This window comes from Canis lupus, chromosome 18 (genome assembly GCF_048164855.1).
Source record: "Canis lupus baileyi chromosome 18, mCanLup2.hap1, whole genome shotgun sequence".
Classification (NCBI taxonomy): Eukaryota; Metazoa; Chordata; class Mammalia; order Carnivora; family Canidae; genus Canis; species Canis lupus.
In genome coordinates this window covers 45,265,005-45,272,532 of record NC_132855.1, presented here as the reverse complement: position 1 = coordinate 45,272,532, position 7,528 = coordinate 45,265,005, and the positions used below count along the sequence as shown (strand labels likewise).

Below are 7,528 nucleotides of genomic sequence, written 5' to 3'. Positions count from 1 at the left end.
TAGCATTATCCTCTCTAGCTCCATCCATATCATTATTTTAAGCAAGATTTCATTCTTTTTTATGGAAACAGGAAGAAAAGGAAAACTTAAGACTGATAACCATCGGAGAACTTAAATCAGTAATCAAAAATCTTCCAACACACTAAAGTCCAGGGCCAGAAGTCTTCACAGACAAATACTATCAAACATTTAGAGAAGAGTTAGTACCTATTCTTCTCAAACTTTTACAAAAAATAGAAATGGAAGGAAAACTTCCAAATTCATCCTTAGGAGGCCAGCATTACCCTGATACCAAACCCAAATAAAGCTCTCCTAAAAAAGGCAACTATAGGCCAAAATCCCTGATGGACATGGATGCAAAAAATCTTCATTATGATGCTAGCAAATCAATTCCAACAGTACATTAAAGAATCATTCACCATAATCAAGTGGGATTTATTCCCAGGCTGCAAGGGTGGTTCAACATTCGTAAATCAATCAATGTAATATACCACATTAATAAAAGAAAGGATAAGAACCAGATGATCCTTTCAATAGATGCAGAAAAAGTACTTGACAAGGTAAAACATCCAATAATTATAAAAACCCTCAATAAGGCAGGGTTAGAGGGAATATATCTCAACATAATTAAGGCCATATACAAAAAAATCCAAGCTAATATCATCCTCAAAGGGGGAAAATTGAGAGCTTTTCTTTTATGTTCAGGAACAAGACAGGGATGTCCACTCTCACCATTGTAATTTAACACAGTACTGGAAATCCTAGTCACAGGAACCAGATAACAAAAACATCTAAAACGCATCCAAATCAATAAGGAAGATGACAAATTGTTACTATTTACAGATGACATGATATTTTATATAGAAAACATGAAAGATTTCACAAAAAAAAGCTTGCTAGAACTGACACATTAATTAAATTGCAGGATACAAAATCAATGTACAGAAATATTTTGCATTTCTGTACACCAATAATGAAGCAGCAGAAAGAGAAATCAAGTAATCTATCCCAATTACAATTGCACCAAAAACTATAAAGATACCTAAGAATAAACCCAACCAGCGGTAAAAGTTCTATATTCTGAAAACTCTAAAATGCTGATGAAAAAAACTGAAGATGACTAAAAGAAATGAAAAAAACATTCCATGCTCATGGATCAAAAGAACAAATATTGTTAAAATGTCTATACTACCCAAGCAATTTACACGTTTAATGCTATCCCTATTCAAATACTGTCATTTTTCACAAAGCTAAGACAAGCAATCCAAAAATTTGTAATGGAGCCATAAAAGAGCCTGAATAGCCAAAGCAGTCATGATGAAGAGGGGCAAAGCTGGAGGCAACACAATTCTGGACTTTAAGTTATATTGCAAAGCTGTCATGATCAAGACAGTATGGTACTGGCACAAAAACAAACACATAGATCAATGGAACAGAATAGAGAACCCAGAAATGAACCCATAACTATATGGTTAATTAATCTTTGACAAAGCAAGGAAGAATATCCAGTGGGACAAAGACAATCTTTTCAACAAATGGTATTGGGAAAATTTGACAGTCTTAAGCAAAAGAATGAAACTGGACCACTTCCCTACACCACAAACAAAAAATAAATTCAAAATGGATGAAAGACCTAAATGTGCAACAGGAAACCATGAAAATCCTAGAGGAGAACACAGGTAGCAACTTCTTTGACTTTGGCAATACCAGCTTCTTGCTAGATATGTCTCCTGAGACAGGGAAAACAAAAGTAAAAGTGAACTACAGGAGCTTCTTCAAGAAAAAGTTTCTATGTAGCAAATGAAACAATCCGCAAAACTAAAAGGCAACCTATGGACTGGGAGAAGATACTGGTTAGTTAGTATCCAAGATCTATAAAGACCTTACAAACTGAACACCCAAAAGACAAATATCCAGTTTAAAAATGAGCAGAAGACATGAATAGACATTTTTCCCAAGAAGACATCGAGATGGCCAACAGACACATGAAAAGATGCCCAATATCACTCATCATCAGGGAAATACAAATCTAAACTACAATGAGATACCACCTGACACCAGTGAGACTCACTAAAATTAACAATTCAGGAAACAAAAGGTATTGGCAAGGATATGAAGAAAGGGGAACCCTCTTACGCAATTGGTGATAATGAAAACCGATGCAGCTATTCTGGAAAATAGTATGGAGACTCCTCAAAAAATGAATATAGAAACTACCCTACTATCCAGCAATTGCACTACTAGGTATTTACCCAAAGGAATTAATAATACTAATTCAAAGAGATACACACACCCCACGTTTATAGAAGCATTATCAACAATAGTCAAATTTTGGGAAGAGCCCAAATGTCCATCAACTGATGAATGGATAAAGAAGTGGTGTGTGCGTGTGTGTGTGTAATCAAGTATTACTCAGCCATAAAAAAAGATGGACTCTTCAATACATGGTACTAGTGCAATTGGTTTTCATATAGAAAAAAATAACAGTGGGTTATCATGAACAAAAAATACAGTTTAAAGACATAACTGAGAAGAAAATTTAAAAATTAGAATGTGAAGAAAAGCATTCATGACATTAAGGTATGAAAAGTGTGTATCCTAAAGGCAATTATAAATTTGACTACAATAAAATTAAGAACTCTAGTTCATCAAAATTAAATAAACAAGTCATAAACTAGGTAAAGATATTATCAACATAACTAAAGCACAAAAAATATAAATGCCCTATCAATCGATAAGGAAAAAACAAATATTCAAATAGGGAAAATTTCACACAAAAAAAGGACTTTTCACAGGGAACACAAAATCCCTATATAAATGTATGAAAAAATTCGGCTTCCTTAATAATCAAGAGATGAAATTGAAAATCACCATCTAATACTCATTCATACCCTCAAGATTTGTAAAACTTAAGAAGTCAAAAAATACGGGCAGCCCAGGTGGCTCAACGATTTAGCACTGCCTTCAGCCCAGGGCCTGATCCTGAAGACTCGGGATCAAGTCCCATGTCAGGCTCCCTGCATGGAGCCTGCTTCTCCCTACACCTGTGTCTCTGCCTCTCTGTCTTTCTGTTTCCCATGAGTAAATAAATAAAATCTTTAAAAAGAAGAAGAAGAGAAGAAGAAGAAGAAGAAGAAGAAGAAGAAGAAGAAGAAGAAGAAGAAGAAGAAGAAGAAGAAGAAGTCGTCGTCAAATGATACCAAGTATTGGCAAGGATGGCATTAATGAAAATTCTCATTCACTGCTAGAAGGAGGGAAATTGGAAGAGTTTGGGAAAGTCTGGCATTCCATAATAAAGTGGAGCATGTGCAAACCCCACTTATCCAGCAGTTCCAAGTCTGTGTGAAGTATAGAAACATTCTTGAAAATGTATTTCAAAAGCACTGCAAAAATCAAGTGACAAAGCACAGTGTCTCCAAGCACCAACTATGTAGTTCAGCTCTTGGTACTGTAATTCCATCTTTGCTGTATCTTAGTATATTAGCACTTTAATTCTCCAGTCTCCTCATCTGTAAATTTATGATAATGGTGCAGAGCTCATAGGTTTGTGCTACTATTTAAAGGAGTTGATATACATAAAGTTCCTGCAATAGTGCATAGCACATATTACTATAGCTTAAGATATTATTATTATTATTATTATTCATAAGAGTATCATCATTTATAACAAAAAAGCCCCAAAATGCTGCAGATATTTACTACTAGTGGAATGGATAAATAACCCATTCATCATATATACATATATGAAAATCTATTTACATATAGTCACATGTATACACAGATTAACACAATCAAATACTATAGGATAGTAAAAATAGACTACCTCATTAACAGAAAAAAATAAGAAACTTACAGAATACATACAATATGACTCCATTTATGTGTTTTTTATTTTTATTTTTTGTGATGTTTTTTAAAAAGGCAAAATGATATATTTTTCAGAGAGAAACTTTTTTAAAAAGTTAGAAAAGTGAGACTAAATTCACAATTTCAGAAACACAGAAATCATAATTTCAGAATGGTAGCGACCTCTTGGAACCTAAGAGAGGCACAGAAGCTAGGATAATTATGGGGCACAGAGTAGTCTTCTATGGTGGTAATAATTTCTTATTTCTTAGCTTCAGTGATGGGGAAATGAGAAATTATTTTGCCTGCAAAATGAATATATGCCTCTCAACATTTTATCTTCTCTACTTTACAAGAGCCTTTTTTTATATAAGAAATACTCCACAAACTTGGGGTATACACATGACTTACTTGCTTTCACATTTAATTGCTTTATTATCATTTGCCTTATAAATAGGAAAATTATATCCTCTCTCAAAAGCCACATCCTTTTGAAATGTCCCAAACATAGGACTTTCTTCCATGCCTACAAAACGAAGATATGGGAGTCTTGGATATTATCTGTCTCCCATTTCCACTGTTTTTCAGAATTACAAAGCAATGTTTTAAGCTGATTCTAAACAATATTACTGACAATACTGATGCAATCTGACCCCTACAGGTAATTCGTGTTGTACACATTTCTTCTTGCCAACAGCAATTTCTGAAATGAGGCTGGAGCAGCAGTAGAAATAAAAAAAGGACAGAGAAGAAAATGATGAATGAAATTATGAGCAATAGGAAAACATTTACCCCTTAAGGGTCAAATTGAGAAGAGCAAAACCAAACCAGCCTCAAATAGCTCATATCTGTCCTTAGTAATAATAACCACTATAATAACACTTTCTGTAACAGAAAACAAACTCTGGTAACATTAAGGCTGAAGTATTTATTTTGAATTTCCTATTTTCTCCATGCAAAGTAATGTGTCTCATCGGAGGGTCAGCCACCTGCATAAGGCTGCTTAGGATCTGTTCATGATACAAAGAATGAGTTACTAGACTGTGAGCTTCTAATGCAGGAAGAATAAAAGTGAGGGGAAAATGGCATTTTAAAAATGCTTATTAGATGTGACATAAAATTTGTAAGGCCTGTATTACATGTGACATAAAATTTGTAAGGCCTGTATTACAAAGGTTTTACTTGTAATTCCAGGGTAAAAAATGTTAGGCATGACTGCACAGAAATGATAAGGCACTGATTTATGTATATAGACCAGAGGAGACAACAATTTTTTGGTTAGACCATTCTATCACACATTATAAAATGGCTTTTCCTTTTTATTGTTTAGTTCAATAAATCTTCTTGTCTAATAATCTGTAAATTGCTAGCTCAAGCTACTGGCTATGATTTCCTCATTGCAATTAAGTCTATGGAAGAGGCCCCTGGCACAAAGCAAAACGCTCTATTGAGCACACAATTTTTCTGTCCTGTGCACACCCACTACACTATTTTACTGTGTTTACTTACTAAAACACACTAGAGAAATTTCCACTACTGTTTAAAGTGGCAATAACCACCATAAGGACCCCAAAGTATTTCAAAACTTTTTATGTGTCTTGTAGACTCCAAGTTAGTCATTCTTCCAGTCAGGACAGACATAAGAAAAAAAAGTGAGTAAAAAAACTATGTTAAAGAGAAAATGTCTAGATAAAATAGTAATTATGATTATAGTGTCAAATTTGTAGAATTAGAGAAAATAGTCAATATTGACCAACAACAATATGTAAGGGATGAAGCAGAGATCAAAACTCAAGTGTTCTAATGCCTTAAAATTCTAAAGCCAAGGCTTCCATAGCTGGAACTCCTATAGATACACGACAGAGGACAATGAAAGAAAAATGGGGTCAGTACTTCAGAGTCAGAGAGGCAGGGATTAAGGAAGAATGGGCTGGCCTAGATGGATGGCAGCAGGAAGCAGCACAGAACCTCAGAGGCCAAGTCTTCTAGCAACACAGTTTTGCAGATATTAACTTTTAGAAGGGAAGCAGAGTCTTGACTATCTGCTCTGAAACCAAAACCTGTAAGGAGCAAAAACATTATATGTAGTAGTCTTGCAAAATTTCCAGAAGTAGAAAACATGCATAACTTTACAAAGATTGTTATACACATGTAAGAAGGTAAACCACTTTGTTTTGTTTTTGTTTTTTTAAGATTTTATTTATTTATTCATGAGAGACACAGAGAAAGAGAAAGAGAGAGAAGCAGAGACACAGGCAGAGGGAGAAGCGGGCTCTATGCAGGGAGCCAACATGGGATTCGATCCCAGGTCTCCAGACTCATGCTGGTGGAGGTGGCACTAAACCACTGAGCCACCCGGGCTTCCAACAATTTTGAATTAAATCTACCAAAAAACAAAAAATAAAAGACCAAGTAAAAATTAATACCAACAAGGCTTAAAGATTTTGAAATTGTCAATCCCGACATTTAGAGGAATCATGAATGAAATGTTTACATGAACATGCCACCTAGACAATGGCAAAGATCAGCATAAATCAAGAAACTAACAAATGAATACACAAAATTTGAAAAATGAATTACAGAAAATGAATTTAAAATAAATAATTCAATGAATGTTTAAAATAGCAGGAAAGAGAGTAGAAAGGATACTTAGTAAGCTAGAAGACACATATGAAATATTTATCTACAGTGAAACCAGAGAGAGATCAAGAGATTAAAAAATGTAAAAAGAATTTAGAAGATATGGAGGACAGAATGAGGAAACCAAATATTTGTCTGCTGTTGGAGCACCTGGATAGCTCAGTCAGTTAAGTACCTGCCTTCGGCTCAGGCCATGATCCCAGGGTCCTCTGGATTCAGCTCCACATTGGGCTCCATGCTCAGTGGGAAGCCTGCTTCTCCTTCTCCCTGTGCCTGCCACTCCTCCTACTTATGTTCTCTATGTCCAATAAGTAAATAAAATCTTCAACTGTTTGCTGGAATTATAGAAGATAAGAATGGAGAAGGGGAAATCTTCAAAGAGCTAAAGCCAGAGTATTTTCTGAAATGGAAGAAAGATATAAATCAATATGACTGAAAAATAGTACATCCTAAGGAGAATAAAACAGAAATATAAGTATTCCATTTTATTTTTTTATTCTATTTTATTTATTCATGAGAAACACAGAGAGAGAGGCAATGACATACACAGAGGGAGAAGCGGGCTCCCTCTGGGGAGCCTGGTACAAGACTTGATCCCAGGACCCTGAGATCATGCCTTGGGCCCCAGGATCACAACCACTGAGCTATCCAGGCATCTTGAAATACAAGTCTTTGTTAGCTTTTCTTCTCTAAACTCAAGTTTCTCATTTCTTCAAGATATTTTGGTTTCTAAAAACAAGGAATGGTATTTAGAGATGGTATTCTAAGTACTATGGGTGCTTATTGCTAGAGAGTCCATTACAGTTTCTAGGGCTTTCAGCAGACAAAGTAAGATAATATGCATTTCTTAAAAGAGAAAATGCAGTAAGAAGTATGAATTCATACCAGTAATTCCTATTCAAATTTAGATTATCATTTTATTTTTACCTCAGTCTGAAAATTTTGGCTTCTTTGTAGTATTAACATATCCCTTAGTCATTTTATTCTACTAAGAGAATAACAATCTCAGTATTATAACAAATAGCACAATTGGTTAAAAAAA

General features: G+C 34.7%; 1 long non-coding RNA gene across 1 annotated transcript in view; it reads right to left on the bottom strand.

The window, feature by feature from the left end:
• Nucleotides 1–6,661: 6,661 nt before the first annotated feature.
• LOC140609121 (uncharacterized) overlaps nt 6,662–7,528 on the bottom strand; it is a 31,916-nt gene continuing 31,049 nt past the window's right edge. Inside the window, exon 4 of the long non-coding RNA XR_012011076.1 lies at nt 6,662–6,886. This is a non-coding gene — a long non-coding RNA (uncharacterized lncRNA). The remainder of the gene's footprint in view (nt 6,887–7,528) is intronic.